At 63.9% G+C, this 16,456-nt stretch overlaps 5 non-coding genes across 5 annotated transcripts; all 5 read left to right on the forward strand.

The window, feature by feature from the left end:
- Nucleotides 1-814: 814 nt before the first annotated feature.
- LOC142868122 (5S ribosomal RNA) lies at nt 815-933 on the forward strand. Its single transcript, XR_012917231.1, has one exon. It is a non-coding gene; the product is annotated as a 5S ribosomal RNA (ribosomal RNA).
- Nucleotides 934-4,369: 3,436 nt separating this feature from the next.
- LOC142868123 (5S ribosomal RNA) lies at nt 4,370-4,488 on the forward strand. The gene has a single exon (XR_012917232.1). It is a non-coding gene; the product is annotated as a 5S ribosomal RNA (ribosomal RNA).
- Nucleotides 4,489-7,928: 3,440 nt separating this feature from the next.
- Nucleotides 7,929-8,047, forward strand: LOC142868124 (5S ribosomal RNA). The gene has a single exon (XR_012917233.1). It is a non-coding gene; the product is annotated as a 5S ribosomal RNA (ribosomal RNA).
- A 3,435-nt stretch (nt 8,048-11,482) lies between these two features.
- Nucleotides 11,483-11,601, forward strand: LOC142868126 (5S ribosomal RNA). The gene has a single exon (XR_012917235.1). It is a non-coding gene; the product is annotated as a 5S ribosomal RNA (ribosomal RNA).
- Nucleotides 11,602-15,036: 3,435 nt separating this feature from the next.
- On the forward strand, nt 15,037-15,155 carry LOC142868127 (5S ribosomal RNA). The gene has a single exon (XR_012917236.1). It is a non-coding gene; the product is annotated as a 5S ribosomal RNA (ribosomal RNA).
- The last annotated feature ends 1,301 nt before the right edge of the window (nt 15,156-16,456 follow it).

Raw genomic sequence — 16,456 nt, forward strand, 5'->3', positions numbered from 1 at the left:
AGGAAACTCTTTCCGGTGCACTCATTAGTGAAATGACCTCAAGGAAGCTGGAATCCAATATCTAATGGCCGATTTTTAGCGAGTCCACACGCCAGGGTGGTCGGGGTCCAATGCAGCCCCGGCCAGGCCCAGGCCCCTTGGACTGGGCCACAGGAGGACACAGAGGAGGGTCCCGGCCCCCACGAAGCGGTGCCCGCAGTTCTCCACGGGCTTGGGCGTTTTCCAGAGGAAGGAGATGGAGGGGACTGATTTCTTCAGCGCCCCACAAACCACGGCACCCCACCCCACCCATGGGACACATCCCCAGAGGGAGACGCCCCATACACTGGCTGTGCCCCAGCCCTGGCCCGGGGGAATAGGCGGCAGCCCACCCACAGGGCGGGGGGGGGGGGGCGCAGCTGAAAGGGGTTGTGGGGGAGGGCGGCCCCTGGCTGGGGTCAAAGGGCGAGCGACCCGCGCGCGCGTGCGCAGTCAGCGGCGGCGACGCGCTGGGGGTGGGCAGCGGGTAGGTGAAGGAGGCCGGGCGAGGAGACGAGGGGGGCTGGGAGGGCTCCACCTTGGCGAGTCCAGCCGTGGAGGCGCATCTTGTGTGAGTGTGAGTGAGTGTGAGTGTGTGTGTGTGTGTATAGAGAGACAGCCCCCCGCCCCGCCCCGCCCCGCCCCGCCCATCACCCCCGTCCCTGGGAGCCCGCGGGACCCGGCCGGCGAACTCAACAGGCCCGGCCCGGCCCGGCGCGGGGCCTGGGGCGGGAGGCGGCGGGAAAGCGCAGAGAGGCTCGGCTTCTTGAGCGGGGCAGGGGCGCCCTCCGCCGCCGTCTAGGGCCACACCACCCTGAACGCCCCCGATCTCGTCTGGTCTCGGAAGCTAAGCAGGGTCGGGCCTGGTTAGTACTTGGATGGGAGACCGCCTGGGAATACCGGGTGCCACAGGCTGCTTCTTTTTATTTATTTTTTTTTTTGCCTCTTGTTCTGTCCCCTTTCTGGGAGCGCGGCGGCGGCCCGGGGTGGGGGTGACCCCAACCCTCAGCGCCCGCAGCGGTGCCTGGCGCCCCAGCCCGCACCGTGGGGCCTCCTCTTGTCCCAAGCCGCGACACCGCCGCCACGCGGCAGCATGCGTGGCATCTGGACTGTCAGGTCTCAGACCAAAGGTCTGCTCTGTGGGAACCGACACGCTGGAGGAAACCTTGAGAGTCTGAGAGGGGAGGGAGTTCCAGAAGAAGGCCAGGATGTCATTTTGAGGGAGTATGTGACCAGAACTCGTCCCGTTGCTTTTGGGGTTCTATGGGCTACACGCAGGAATCTTTGGTGGTGGCACCTGATGTTGGGGGATCCGGAGTCACACCCAGACCTGCTCCACAGGCCTCCTTTTACTTTTCTCTTCGGATTCATGATTTTTAAAAAGTGTCTCTTACCTCTATTATTGCATTTTCTTTTCTCTCTCTTTTCAAGCAGATGATGGGAGTACAAGTATTCAGGTGACATGTGTTGCCCGTGCCCCCCTCCCCCCTGTGTTCTTATTCATATACCTCTCATGTTGCTCCAGCGTATTGTGGGGGTACCAATGTTAGGGTCGGGTGCGTTGCCCTCTCCAAGCCTCCCCCCTCGGGTCAGAGCTTCAAGTGCGCCCATCCCCCAGTGGGTGCGCACCCACCCCATTCCTAATGGAGGTGTATGCCCCTCCCCTCCCCCCACCCGCCCGACACCCACCCGATGAAGGTGATTCCTCTCCGTCCACTTAGGTGTCCATCCGTTCGTACCAATTTGCTGGTGAGCGCGCTCACGTGGTGCTCGTGTGTCCGTTCTTGGGATACCTGGCTTACTGGAACGGGTTCCAGCTCTGGCCAGGAGAACACGAGAGGTGCCCTCTCACCGCTGCTCCTCACAGCCGAATGGCACTCCGTGGTGTCCACGCGCCACATTTTATTGATGCACTCCTGGATGGATGGGCACTCGGGTCGCTTCCACGTCTTTGCGATTGTGAATTGTGCCCTAACTGTCACCCTAACCCTTACCCAGCCCGTCTCCTCTGCCCCTGCCTGACGCACTCCTCCCCGGCCAGGCCCGTCACTGTCCTGGGCCCCCGCCTGACCGGCTCCTCCCCGCCCGGCCTGTCACCGTCCTCTGCCCCTGCCTGACATGCTCCTTCCCGCCCGGCCTCTCACCGTCCTCGGCCCCTGCCTGACCGGCTCCTCCGTCGCCTGGGCCTTCCAAGGGCTTGGTGTGGACGCTGCTTCCAGGAAGCCCTCCAGAAACCCGGCAGCAGGGTGGCCGCAGCAGTCTCCAGCAGCCGTCCCTAAGTCGCGTGAGTGCGGGGGACGTGCCCCCGCTGTGCCGCGGGGGCCCAGCCTGGTGTCTTCCCTGAGGCCCTGCGGCTGCCGGCTGGGCTGCCGCTCCCCGCAAGGGGAGAGCCGCGGAGGTGGGGACCGCCTCCTGATGGGGACGTACACGCAGCTCTCCACGTCGGATTCCGGGGCTCTCTGTCCTGCCCGAAGGCCCAGCTGGCCTGCGGGTCCTTAGAGTGGCGAAAACATCCGAAAGCTGAGATTGAGGGTCCGGTGGGTGTCTGCACTTTTGTGCTGGGCACCCCAGGGAGGCCCGGGGGCTGGCTGGACAATGTGGTCTGCTGGGCGGGGGGGGGGTTGGAGGAGCAACTGATGCCCTTTGCACTTTGGGTAGCAAGAGTCTGAGGTGTCTCTGAGCCCTGTGCCATGTCGCGGGGGGGGGGGGGCCGGGGGGGAGGAGGAGGAGGAGGAGGAGGTGGGAAGGGCCGGGGCCTGCAGTCCTGTTCCCGGGGTGGCACGGCAAGTGGCTTCTTCCACAGGCTGCTTGGCCTGGGCTCCCTGCACCTGGGCCTTTGGAGGACTGGCCCCGTGCTTGCCAACACTTCCTGCAGGGACCCAGAGCTGGGAGGTTGCACCTCTCAGCCCTGGGTCGGGCAGAGCCCCAGCGGGCCATGCCCACAGCCTCTCTCAGCACCGGTCCCCCAGAAGGCTCCTTTGGGACCAGGATTCTCTTGCGGTGACTCTTTAAGGTCTGGCCCCTGGATGGAGGGGCACCAGGAGTAGAGGAGCAGGAAGGGGAAGGGGGTGGCCATGCGAGGGGACACTTTGAGGCCAAGTCCCAGCTTCAGCCTGATCCTCCTGGGAACCCCGCTCTGAGACAAGGAGCCGGGCTTCGCATTCCCACAGCACCCAGTCCTGGGCTGAGGACACCTGGGGCGTTGGGAACTCCCTGGCTTCTCCTTGGCTTAACATCTGGAGCTGCTTGTGAATCGCGCCGCCACACACCCCCGAGTGCAGGTGTCTTCCGCACAGACTGCGGGCCTCGCTCTTCTGAATGCCGCTAGCTCGCCACCCACCCACGGGTGAACCTGGTCAGGGTGCTTTCTCTAAGGGGCAGACTCTTTTCCGGGCGGGCTACCGGTGTCTCTGTTTGCTCCTTTCTTTCTTCCATTTCGGGAAAGTCTTCCTTGCTGGGTGTGGAAATCTCCTATGCCTTCCCTCGCCTATTCTGTCAGCTTTCAAATTCTCTTTCAGTTGCCACCCTCACAGATGGATTAGGAAACTCTTTCCGGTGCACTCATTAGTGAAATGACCTCAAGGAAGCTGGAATCCAATATCTAATGGCCGATTTTTAGCGAGTCCACACGCCAGGGTGGTCGGGGTCCAATGCAGCCCCGGCCAGGCCCAGGCCCCTTGGACTGGGCCACAGGAGGACACAGAGGAGGGTCCCGGCCCCCACGAAGCGGTGCCCGCAGTTCTCCACGGGCTTGGGCGTTTTCCAGAGGAAGGAGATGGAGGGGACTGATTTCTTCAGCGCCCCACAAACCACGCCACCCCACCCCACCCATGGGACACATCCCCAGAGGGAGACGCCCCATACACTGGCTGTGCCCCAGCCCTGGCCCGGGGGAATAGGCGGCAGCCCACCCACAGGGCGGGGGGGGGGCGCAGCTGAAAGGGGTTGTGGGGGAGGGCGGCCCCTGGCTGGGGTCAAAGGGCGAGCGACCCGCGCGCGCGTGCGCAGTCAGCGGCGGCGACGCGCTGGGGGTGGGCAGCGGGTAGGTGAAGGAGGCCGGGCGAGGAGACGAGGGGGGCTGGGAGGGCTCCACCTTGGCGAGTCCAGCCGTGGAGGCGCATCTTGTGTGAGTGTGAGTGAGTGTGAGTGTGTGTGTGTGTGTATAGAGAGACAGCCCCCCGCCCCGCCCCGCCCCGCCCCGCCCATCACCCCCGTCCCTGGGAGCCCGCGGGACCCGGCCGGCGAACTCAACAGGCCCGGCCCGGCCCGGCGCGGGGCCTGGGGCGGGAGGCGGCGGGAAAGCGCAGAGAGGCTCGGCTTCTTGAGCGGGGCAGGGGCGCCCTCCGCCGCCGTCTAGGGCCACACCACCCTGAACGCCCCCGATCTCGTCTGGTCTCGGAAGCTAAGCAGGGTCGGGCCTGGTTAGTACTTGGATGGGAGACCGCCTGGGAATACCGGGTGCCACAGGCTGCTGCTTTTTATTTATTTTTTTTTTGCCTCTTGTTCTGTCCCCTTTCTGGGAGCGCGGCGGCGGCCCGGGGTGGGGGTGACCCCAACCCTCAGCGCCCGCAGCGGTGCCTGGCGCCCCAGCCCGCACCGTGGGGCCTCCTCTTGTCCCAAGCCGCGACACCGCCGCCACGCGGCAGCATGCGTGGCATCTGGACTGTCAGGTCTCAGACCAAAGGTCTGCTCTGTGGGAACCGACACGCTGGAGGATACCTTGAGAGTCTGAGAGGGGAGGGAGTTCCAGAAGAAGGCCAGGATGTCATTTTGAGGGAGTATGTGACCAGAACTCGTCCCGTTGCTTTTGGGGTTCTATGGGCTACACGCAGGAATCTTTGGTGGTGGCACCTGATGTTGGGGGATCCGGAGTCACACCCAGACCTGCTCCACAGGCCTCCTTTTACTTTTCTCTTCGGATTCATGATTTTTAAAAAGTGTCTCTTACCTCTATTATTGCATTTTCTTTTCTCTCTCTTTTCAAGCAGATGATGGGAGTACAAGTATTCAGGTGACATGTGTTGCCCGTGCCCCCCTCCCCCCTGTGTTCTTATTCATATACCTCTCATGTTGCTCCAGCGTATTGTGGGGGTACCAATGTTAGGGTCGGGTGCGTTGCCCTCTCCAAGCCTCCCCCCTCGGGTCAGAGCTTCAAGTGCGCCCATCCCCCAGTGGGTGCGCACCCACCCCATTCCTAATGGAGGTGTATGCCCCTCCCCTCCCCCCACCCGCCCGACACCCACCCGATGAAGGTGATTCCTCTCCGTCCACTTAGGTGTCCATCCGTTCGTACCAATTTGCTGGTGAGCGCGCTCACGTGGTGCTCGTGTGTCCGTTCTTGGGATACCTGGCTTACTGGAACGGGTTCCAGCTCTGGCCAGGAGAACACGAGAGGTGCCCTCTCACCGCTGCTCCTCACAGCCGAATGGCACTCCGTGGTGTCCACGCGCCACATTTTATTGATGCACTCCTGGATGGATGGGCACTCGGGTCGCTTCCACGTCTTTGCGATTGTGAATTGTGCCCTAACTGTCACCCTAACCCTTACCCAGCCCGTCTCCTCTGCCCCTGCCTGACGCACTCCTCCCCGGCCAGGCCCGTCACTGTCCTGGGCCCCCGCCTGACCGGCTCCTCCCCGCCCGGCCTGTCACCGTCCTCTGCCCCTGCCTGACATGCTCCTTCCCGCCCGGCCTCTCACCGTCCTCGGCCCCTGCCTGACCGGCTCCTCCGTCACCTGGGCCTTCCAAGGGCTTGGTGTGGACGCTGCTTCCAGGAAGCCCTCCAGAAACCCGGCAGCAGGGTGGCCGCAGCAGTCTCCAGCAGCCGTCCCTAAGTCGCGTGAGTGCGGGGGACGTGCCCCCGCTGTGCCGCGGGGGCCCAGCCTGGTGTCTTCCCTGAGGCCCTGCGGCTGCCGGCTGGGCTGCCGCTCCCCGCAAGGGGAGAGCCGCGGAGGTGGGGACCGCCTCCTGATGGGGACGTACACGCAGCTCTCCACGTCGGATTCCGGGGCTCTCTGTCCTGCCCGAAGGCCCAGCTGGCCTGCGGGTCCTTAGAGTGGCGAAAACATCCGAAAGCTGAGATTGAGGGTCCGGTGGGTGTCTGCACTTTTGTGCTGGGCACCCCAGGGAGGCCCGGGGGCTGGCTGGACAATGTGGTCTGCTGGGCGGGGGGGGGGTTGGAGGAGCAACTGATGCCCTTTGCACTTTGGGTAGCAAGAGTCTGAGGTGTCTCTGAGCCCTGTGCCATGTCGCGGGGGGGGGGGGGGGGGGGCCGGGGGCGAGGAGGAGGAGGAGGAGGAGGTGGGAAGGGCCGGGGCCTGCAGTCCTGTTCCCGGGGTGGCAGGGCAAGTGGCTTCTTCCACAGGCTGCTTGGCCTGGGCTCCCTGCACCTGGGCCTTTGGAGGACTGGCCCCGTGCTTGCCAACACTTCCTGCAGGGACCCAGAGCTGGGAGGTTGCACCTCTCAGCCCTGGGTCGGGCAGAGCCCCAGCGGGCCATGCCCACAGCCTCTCTCAGCACCGGTCCCCCAGAAGGCTCCTTTGGGACCAGGATTCTCTTGCGGTGACTCTTTAAGGTCTGGCCCCTGGATGGAGGGGCACCAGGAGTAGAGGAGCAGGAAGGGGAAGGGGGTGGCCATGCGAGGGGACACTTTGAGGCCAAGTCCCAGCTTCAGCCTGATCCTCCTGGGAACCCCGCTCTGAGACAAGGAGCCGGGCTTCGCATTCCCCCAGCAGCCAGTCGTGGGCTGAGGACACCTGGGGCGTTGGGAACTCCCTGGCTTCTCCTTGGCTTAACATCTGGAGCTGCTTGTGAATCGCGCCGCCACACACCCCCGAGTGCAGGTGTCTTCCGCACAGACTGCGGGCCTCGCTCTTCTGAATGCCGCTAGCTCGCCACCCACCCACGGGTGAACCTGGTCAGGGTGCTTTCTCTAAGGGGCAGACTCTTTTCCGGGCGGGCTACCGGTGTCTCTGTTTGCTCCTTTCTTTCTTCCATTTCGGGAAAGTCTTCCTTGCTGGGTGTGGAAATCTCCTATGCCTTCCCTCGCCTATTCTGTCAGCTTTCAAATTCTCTTTCAGTTGCCACCCTCACAGATGGATTAGGAAACTCTTTCCGGTGCACTCATTAGTGAAATGACCTCAAGGAAGCTGGAATCCAATATCTAATGGCCGATTTTTAGCGAGTCCACACGCCAGGGTGGTCGGGGTCCAATGCAGCCCCGGCCAGGCCCAGGCCCCTTGGACTGGGCCACAGGAGGACACAGAGGAGGGTCCCGGCCCCCACGAAGCGGTGCCCGCAGTTCTCCACGGGCTTGGGCGTTTTCCAGAGGAAGGAGATGGAGGGGACTGATTTCTTCAGCGCCCCACAAACCACGCCACCCCACCCCACCCATGGGACACATCCCCAGAGGGAGACGCCCCATACACTGGCTGTGCCCCAGCCCTGGCCCGGGGGAATAGGCGGCAGCCCACCCACAGGGCGGGGGGGGGCGCAGCTGAAAGGGGTTGTGGGGGAGGGCGGCCCCTGGCTGGGGTCAAAGGGCGAGCGACCCGCGCGCGCGTGCGCAGTCAGCGGCGGCGACGCGCTGGGGGTGGGCAGCGGGTAGGTGAAGGAGGCCGGGCGAGGAGACGAGGGGGGCTGGGAGGGCTCCACCTTGGCGAGTCCAGCCGTGGAGGCGCATCTTGTGTGAGTGTGAGTGAGTGTGAGTGTGTGTGTGTGTGTATAGAGAGACAGCCCCCCGCCCCGCCCCGCCCCGCCCCGCCCATCACCCCCGTCCCTGGGAGCCCGCGGGACCCGGCCGGCGAACTCAACAGGCCCGGCCCGGCCCGGCGCGGGGCCTGGGGCGGGAGGCGGCGGGAAAGCGCAGAGAGGCTCGGCTTCTTGAGCGGGGCAGGGGCGCCCTCCGCCGCCGTCTAGGGCCACACCACCCTGAACGCCCCCGATCTCGTCTGGTCTCGGAAGCTAAGCAGGGTCGGGCCTGGTTAGTACTTGGATGGGAGACCGCCTGGGAATACCGGGTGCCACAGGCTGCTGCTTTTTATTTATTTTTTTTTTGCCTCTTGTTCTGTCCCCTTTCTGGGAGCGCGGCGGCGGCCCGGGGTGGGGGTGACCCCAACCCTCAGCGCCCGCAGCGGTGCCTGGCGCCCCAGCCCGCACCGTGGGGCCTCCTCTTGTCCCAAGCCGCGACACCGCCGCCACGCGGCAGCATGCGTGGCATCTGGACTGTCAGGTCTCAGACCAAAGGTCTGCTCTGTGGGAACCGACACGCTGGAGGATACCTTGAGAGTCTGAGAGGGGAGGGAGTTCCAGAAGAAGGCCAGGATGTCATTTTGAGGGAGTATGTGACCAGAACTCGTCCCGTTGCTTTTGGGGTTCTATGGGCTACACGCAGGAATCTTTGGTGGTGGCACCTGATGTTGGGGGATCCGGAGTCACACCCAGACCTGCTCCACAGGCCTCCTTTTACTTTTCTCTTCGGATTCATGATTTTTAAAAAGTGTCTCTTACCTCTATTATTGCATTTTCTTTTCTCTCTCTTTTCAAGCAGATGATGGGAGTACAAGTATTCAGGTGACATGTGTTGCCCGTGCCCCCCTCCCCCCTGTGTTCTTATTCATATACCTCTCATGTTGCTCCAGCGTATTGTGGGGGTACCAATGTTAGGGTCGGGTGCGTTGCCCTCTCCAAGCCTCCCCCCTCGGGTCAGAGCTTCAAGTGCGCCCATCCCCCAGTGGGTGCGCACCCACCCCATTCCTAATGGAGGTGTATGCCCCTCCCCTCCCCCCACCCGCCCGACACCCACCCGATGAAGGTGATTCCTCTCCGTCCACTTAGGTGTCCATCCGTTCGTACCAATTTGCTGGTGAGCGCGCTCACGTGGTGCTCGTGTGTCCGTTCTTGGGATACCTGGCTTACTGGAACGGGTTCCAGCTCTGGCCAGGAGAACACGAGAGGTGCCCTCTCACCGCTGCTCCTCACAGCCGAATGGCACTCCGTGGTGTCCACGCGCCACATTTTATTGATGCACTCCTGGATGGATGGGCACTCGGGTCGCTTCCACGTCTTTGCGATTGTGAATTGTGCCCTAACTGTCACCCTAACCCTTACCCAGCCCGTCTCCTCTGCCCCTGCCTGACGCACTCCTCCCCGGCCAGGCCCGTCACTGTCCTGGGCCCCCGCCTGACCGGCTCCTCCCCGCCCGGCCTGTCACCGTCCTCTGCCCCTGCCTGACATGCTCCTTCCCGCCCGGCCTCTCACCGTCCTCGGCCCCTGCCTGACCGGCTCCTCCGTCACCTGGGCCTTCCAAGGGCTTGGTGTGGACGCTGCTTCCAGGAAGCCCTCCAGAAACCCGGCAGCAGGGTGGCCGCAGCAGTCTCCAGCAGCCGTCCCTAAGTCGCGTGAGTGCGGGGGACGTGCCCCCGCTGTGCCGCGGGGGCCCAGCCTGGTGTCTTCCCTGAGGCCCTGCGGCTGCCGGCTGGGCTGCCGCTCCCCGCAAGGGGAGAGCCGCGGAGGTGGGGACCGCCTCCTGATGGGGACGTACACGCAGCTCTCCACGTCGGATTCCGGGGCTCTCTGTCCTGCCCGAAGGCCCAGCTGGCCTGCGGGTCCTTAGAGTGGCGAAAACATCCGAAAGCTGAGATTGAGGGTCCGGTGGGTGTCTGCACTTTTGTGCTGGGCACCCCAGGGAGGCCCGGGGGCTGGCTGGACAATGTGGTCTGCTGGGCGGGGGGGGGGTTGGAGGAGCAACTGATGCCCTTTGCACTTTGGGTAGCAAGAGTCTGAGGTGTCTCTGAGCCCTGTGCCATGTCGCGGGGGGGGGGGGGGCCGGGGGCGAGGAGGAGGAGGAGGAGGAGGTGGGAAGGGCCGGGGCCTGCAGTCCTGTTCCCGGGGTGGCAGGGCAAGTGGCTTCTTCCACAGGCTGCTTGGCCTGGGCTCCCTGCACCTGGGCCTTTGGAGGACTGGCCCCGTGCTTGCCAACACTTCCTGCAGGGACCCAGAGCTGGGAGGTTGCACCTCTCAGCCCTGGGTCGGGCAGAGCCCCAGCGGGCCATGCCCACAGCCTCTCTCAGCACCGGTCCCCCAGAAGGCTCCTTTGGGACCAGGATTCTCTTGCGGTGACTCTTTAAGGTCTGGCCCCTGGATGGAGGGGCACCAGGAGTAGAGGAGCAGGAAGGGGAAGGGGGTGGCCATGCGAGGGGACACTTTGAGGCCAAGTCCCAGCTTCAGCCTGATCCTCCTGGGAACCCCGCTCTGAGACAAGGAGCCGGGCTTCGCATTCCCCCAGCAGCCAGTCGTGGGCTGAGGACACCTGGGGCGTTGGGAACTCCCTGGCTTCTCCTTGGCTTAACATCTGGAGCTGCTTGTGAATCGCGCCGCCACACACCCCCGAGTGCAGGTGTCTTCCGCACAGACTGCGGGCCTCGCTCTTCTGAATGCCGCTAGCTCGCCACCCACCCACGGGTGAACCTGGTCAGGGTGCTTTCTCTAAGGGGCAGACTCTTTTCCGGGCGGGCTACCGGTGTCTCTGTTTGCTCCTTTCTTTCTTCCATTTCGGGAAAGTCTTCCTTGCTGGGTGTGGAAATCTCCTATGCCTTCCCTCGCCTATTCTGTCAGCTTTCAAATTCTCTTTCAGTTGCCACCCTCACAGATGGATTAGGAAACTCTTTCCGGTGCACTCATTAGTGAAATGACCTCAAGGAAGCTGGAATCCAATATCTAATGGCCGATTTTTAGCGAGTCCACACGCCAGGGTGGTCGGGGTCCAATGCAGCCCCGGCCAGGCCCAGGCCCCTTGGACTGGGCCACAGGAGGACACAGAGGAGGGTCCCGGCCCCCACGAAGCGGTGCCCGCAGTTCTCCACGGGCTTGGGCGTTTTCCAGAGGAAGGAGATGGAGGGGACTGATTTCTTCAGCGCCCCACAAACCACGCCACCCCACCCCACCCATGGGACACATCCCCAGAGGGAGACGCCCCATACACTGGCTGTGCCCCAGCCCTGGCCCGGGGGAATAGGCGGCAGCCCACCCACAGGGCGGGGGGGGGCGCAGCTAAAAGGGGTTGTGGGGGAGGGCGGCCCCTGGCTGGGGTCAAAGGGCGAGCGACCCGCGCGCGCGTGCGCAGTCAGCGGCGGCGACGCGCTGGGGGTGGGCAGCGGGTAGGTGAAGGAGGCCGGGCGAGGAGACGAGGGGGGCTGGGAGGGCTCCACCTTGGCGAGTCCAGCCGTGGAGGCGCATCTTGTGTGAGTGTGAGTGAGTGTGAGTGTGTGTGTGTGTGTATAGAGAGACAGCCCCCCGCCCCGCCCCGCCCCGCCCCGCCCATCACCCCCGTCCCTGGGAGCCCGCGGGACCCGGCCGGCGAACTCAACAGGCCCGGCCCGGCCCGGCGCGGGGCCTGGGGCGGGAGGCGGCGGGAAAGCGCAGAGAGGCTCGGCTTCTTGAGCGGGGCAGGGGCGCCCTCCGCCGCCGTCTAGGGCCACACCACCCTGAACGCCCCCGATCTCGTCTGGTCTCGGAAGCTAAGCAGGGTCGGGCCTGGTTAGTACTTGGATGGGAGACCGCCTGGGAATACCGGGTGCCACAGGCTGCTGCTTTTTATTTATTTTTTTTTTGCCTCTTGTTCTGTCCCCTTTCTGGGAGCGCGGCGGCGGCCCGGGGTGGGGGTGACCCCAACCCTCAGCGCCCGCAGCGGTGCCTGGCGCCCCAGCCCGCACCGTGGGGCCTCCTCTTGTCCCAAGCCGCGACACCGCCGCCACGCGGCAGCATGCGTGGCATCTGGACTGTCAGGTCTCAGACCAAAGGTCTGCTCTGTGGGAACCGACACGCTGGAGGATACCTTGAGAGTCTGAGAGGGGAGGGAGTTCCAGAAGAAGGCCAGGATGTCATTTTGAGGGAGTATGTGACCAGAACTCGTCCCGTTGCTTTTGGGGTTCTATGGGCTACACGCAGGAATCTTTGGTGGTGGCACCTGATGTTGGGGGATCCGGAGTCACACCCAGACCTGCTCCACAGGCCTCCTTTTACTTTTCTCTTCGGATTCATGATTTTTTAAAAAGTGTCTCTTACCTCTATTATTGCATTTTCTTTTCTCTCTCTTTTCAAGCAGATGATGGGAGTACAAGTATTCAGGTGACATGTGTTGCCCGTGCCCCCCTCCCCCCTGTGTTCTTATTCATATACCTCTCATGTTGCTCCAGCGTATTGTGGGGGTACAATGTTAGGGTCGGGTGCGTTGCCCTCTCCAAGCCTCCCCCCTCGGGTCAGAGCTTCAAGTGCGCCCATCCCCCAGTGGGTGCGCACCCACCCCATTCCTAATGGAGGTGTATGCCCCTCCCCTCCCCCCACCCGCCCGACACCCACCCGATGAAGGTGATTCCTCTCCGTCCACTTAGGTGTCCATCCGTTCGTACCAATTTGCTGGTGAGCGCGCTCACGTGGTGCTCGTGTGTCCGTTCTTGGGATACCTGGCTTACTGGAACGGGTTCCAGCTCTGGCCAGGAGAACACGAGAGGTGCCCTCTCACCGCTGCTCCTCACAGCCGAATGGCACTCCGTGGTGTCCACGCGCCACATTTTATTGATGCACTCCTGGATGGATGGGCACTCGGGTCGCTTCCACGTCTTTGCGATTGTGAATTGTGCCCTAACTGTCACCCTAACCCTTACCCAGCCCGTCTCCTCTGCCCCTGCCTGACGCACTCCTCCCCGGCCAGGCCCGTCACTGTCCTGGGCCCCCGCCTGACCGGCTCCTCCCCGCCCGGCCTGTCACCGTCCTCTGCCCCTGCCTGACATGCTCCTTCCCGCCCGGCCTCTCACCGTCCTCGGCCCCTGCCTGACCGGCTCCTCCGTCGCCTGGGCCTTCCAAGGGCTTGGTGTGGACGCTGCTTCCAGGAAGCCCTCCAGAAACCCGGCAGCAGGGTGGCCGCAGCAGTCTCCAGCAGCCGTCCCTAAGTCGCGTGAGTGCGGGGGACGTGCCCCCGCTGTGCCGCGGGGGCCCAGCCTGGTGTCTTCCCTGAGGCCCTGCGGCTGCCGGCTGGGCTGCCGCTCCCCGCAAGGGGAGAGCCGCGGAGGTGGGGACCGCCTCCTGATGGGGACGTACACGCAGCTCTCCACGTCGGATTCCGGGGCTCTCTGTCCTGCCCGAAGGCCCAGCTGGCCTGCGGGTCCTTAGAGTGGCGAAAACATCCGAAAGCTGAGATTGAGGGTCCGGTGGGTGTCTGCACTTTTGTGCTGGGCACCCCAGGGAGGCCCGGGGGCTGGCTGGACAATGTGGTCTGCTGGGCGGGGGGGGGGTTGGAGGAGCAACTGATGCCCTTTGCACTTTGGGTAGCAAGAGTCTGAGGTGTCTCTGAGCCCTGTGCCATGTCGCGGGGGGGGGGGGGGCCGGGGGCGAGGAGGAGGAGGAGGAGGAGGTGGGAAGGGCCGGGGCCTGCAGTCCTGTTCCCGGGGTGGCAGGGCAAGTGGCTTCTTCCACAGGCTGCTTGGCCTGGGCTCCCTGCACCTGGGCCTTTGGAGGACTGGCCCCGTGCTTGCCAACACTTCCTGCAGGGACCCAGAGCTGGGAGGTTGCACCTCTCAGCCCTGGGTCGGGCAGAGCCCCAGCGGGCCATGCCCACAGCCTCTCTCAGCACCGGTCCCCCAGAAGGCTCCTTTGGGACCAGGATTCTCTTGCGGTGACTCTTTAAGGTCTGGCCCCTGGATGGAGGGGCACCAGGAGTAGAGGAGCAGGAAGGGGAAGGGGGTGGCCATGCGAGGGGACACTTTGAGGCCAAGTCCCAGCTTCAGCCTGATCCTCCTGGGAACCCCGCTCTGAGACAAGGAGCCGGGCTTCGCATTCCCCCAGCAGCCAGTCGTGGGCTGAGGACACCTGGGGCGTTGGGAACTCCCTGGCTTCTCCTTGGCTTAACATCTGGAGCTGCTTGTGAATCGCGCCGCCACACACCCCCGAGTGCAGGTGTCTTCCGCACAGACTGCGGGCCTCGCTCTTCTGAATGCCGCTAGCTCGCCACCCACCCACGGGTGAACCTGGTCAGGGTGCTTTCTCTAAGGGGCAGACTCTTTTCCGGGCGGGCTACCGGTGTCTCTGTTTGCTCCTTTCTTTCTTCCATTTCGGGAAAGTCTTCCTTGCTGGGTGTGGAAATCTCCTATGCCTTCCCTCGCCTATTCTGTCAGCTTTCAAATTCTCTTTCAGTTGCCACCCTCACAGATGGATTAGGAAACTCTTTCCGGTGCACTCATTAGTGAAATGACCTCAAGGAAGCTGGAATCCAATATCTAATGGCCGATTTTTAGCGAGTCCACACGCCAGGGTGGTCGGGGTCCAATGCAGCCCCGGCCAGGCCCAGGCCCCTTGGACTGGGCCACAGGAGGACACAGAGGAGGGTCCCGGCCCCCACGAAGCGGTGCCCGCAGTTCTCCACGGGCTTGGGCGTTTTCCAGAGGAAGGAGATGGAGGGGACTGATTTCTTCAGCGCCCCACAAACCACGCCACCCCACCCCACCCATGGGACACATCCCCAGAGGGAGACGCCCCATACACTGGCTGTGCCCCAGCCCTGGCCCGGGGGAATAGGCGGCAGCCCACCCACAGGGCGGGGGGGGGCGCAGCTGAAAGGGGTTGTGGGGGAGGGCGGCCCCTGGCTGGGGTCAAAGGGCGAGCGACCCGCGCGCGCGTGCGCAGTCAGCGGCGGCGACGCGCTGGGGGTGGGCAGCGGGTAGGTGAAGGAGGCCGGGCGAGGAGACGAGGGGGGCTGGGAGGGCTCCACCTTGGCGAGTCCAGCCGTGGAGGCGCATCTTGTGTGAGTGTGAGTGAGTGTGAGTGTGTGTGTGTGTGTATAGAGAGACAGCCCCCCGCCCCGCCCCGCCCCGCCCCGCCCATCACCCCCGTCCCTGGGAGCCCGCGGGACCCGGCCGGCGAACTCAACAGGCCCGGCCCGGCCCGGCGCGGGGCCTGGGGCGGGAGGCGGCGGGAAAGCGCAGAGAGGCTCGGCTTCTTGAGCGGGGCAGGGGCGCCCTCCGCCGCCGTCTAGGGCCACACCACCCTGAACGCCCCCGATCTCGTCTGGTCTCGGAAGCTAAGCAGGGTCGGGCCTGGTTAGTACTTGGATGGGAGACCGCCTGGGAATACCGGGTGCCACAGGCTGCTTCTTTTTATTTATTTTTTTTTTTGCCTCTTGTTCTGTCCCCTTTCTGGGAGCGCGGCGGCGGCCCGGGGTGGGGGTGACCCCAACCCTCAGCGCCCGCAGCGGTGCCTGGCGCCCCAGCCCGCACCGTGGGGCCTCCTCTTGTCCCAAGCCGCGACACCGCCGCCACGCGGCAGCATGCGTGGCATCTGGACTGTCAGGTCTCAGACCAAAGGTCTGCTCTGTGGGAACCGACACGCTGGAGGAAACCTTGAGAGTCTGAGAGGGGAGGGAGTTCCAGAAGAAGGCCAGGATGTCATTTTGAGGGAGTATGTGACCAGAACTCGTCCCGTTGCTTTTGGGGTTCTATGGGCTACACGCAGGAATCTTTGGTGGTGGCACCTGATGTTGGGGGATCCGGAGTCACACCCAGACCTGCTCCACAGGCCTCCTTTTACTTTTCTCTTCGGATTCATGATTTTTAAAAAGTGTCTCTTACCTCTATTATTGCATTTTCTTTTCTCTCTCTTTTCAAGCAGATGATGGGAGTACAAGTATTCAGGTGACATGTGTTGCCCGTGCCCCCCTCCCCCCTGTGTTCTTATTCATATACCTCTCATGTTGCTCCAGCGTATTGTGGGGGTACCAATGTTAGGGTCGGGTGCGTTGCCCTCTCCAAGCCTCCCCCCTCGGGTCAGAGCTTCAAGTGCGCCCATCCCCCAGTGGGTGCGCACCCACCCCATTCCTAATGGAGGTGTATGCCCCTCCCCTCCCCCCACCCGCCCGACACCCACCCGATGAAGGTGATTCCTCTCCGTCCACTTAGGTGTCCATCCGTTCGTACCAATTTGCTGGTGAGCGCGCTCACGTGGTGCTCGTGTGTCCGTTCTTGGGATACCTGGCTTACTGGAACGGGTTCCAGCTCTGGCCAGGAGAACACGAGAGGTGCCCTCTCACCGCTGCTCCTCACAGCCGAATGGCACTCCGTGGTGTCCACGCGCCACATTTTATTGATGCACTCCTGGATGGATGGGCACTCGGGTCGCTTCCACGTCTTTGCGATTGTGAATTGTGCCCTAACTGTCACCCTAACCCTTACCCAGCCCGTCTCCTCTGCCCCTGCCTGACGCACTCCTCCCCGGCCAGGCCCGTCACTGTCCTGGGCCCCCGCCTGACCGGCTCCTCCCCGCCCGGCCTGTCACCGTCCTCTGCCCCTGCCTGACATGCTCCTTCCCGCCCGGCCTCTCACCGTCCTCGGCCCCTGCCTGACCGGCTCCTCCGTCACCTGGGCCTTCCAAGGGCTTGGTGTGGACGCTGCTTC

Source organism: Microcebus murinus, unplaced genomic scaffold (genome assembly GCF_040939455.1).
Source record: "Microcebus murinus isolate Inina unplaced genomic scaffold, M.murinus_Inina_mat1.0 scaf026_hap2_Mmur4.0, whole genome shotgun sequence".
NCBI classification, from domain to species: Eukaryota; Metazoa; Chordata; class Mammalia; order Primates; family Cheirogaleidae; genus Microcebus; species Microcebus murinus.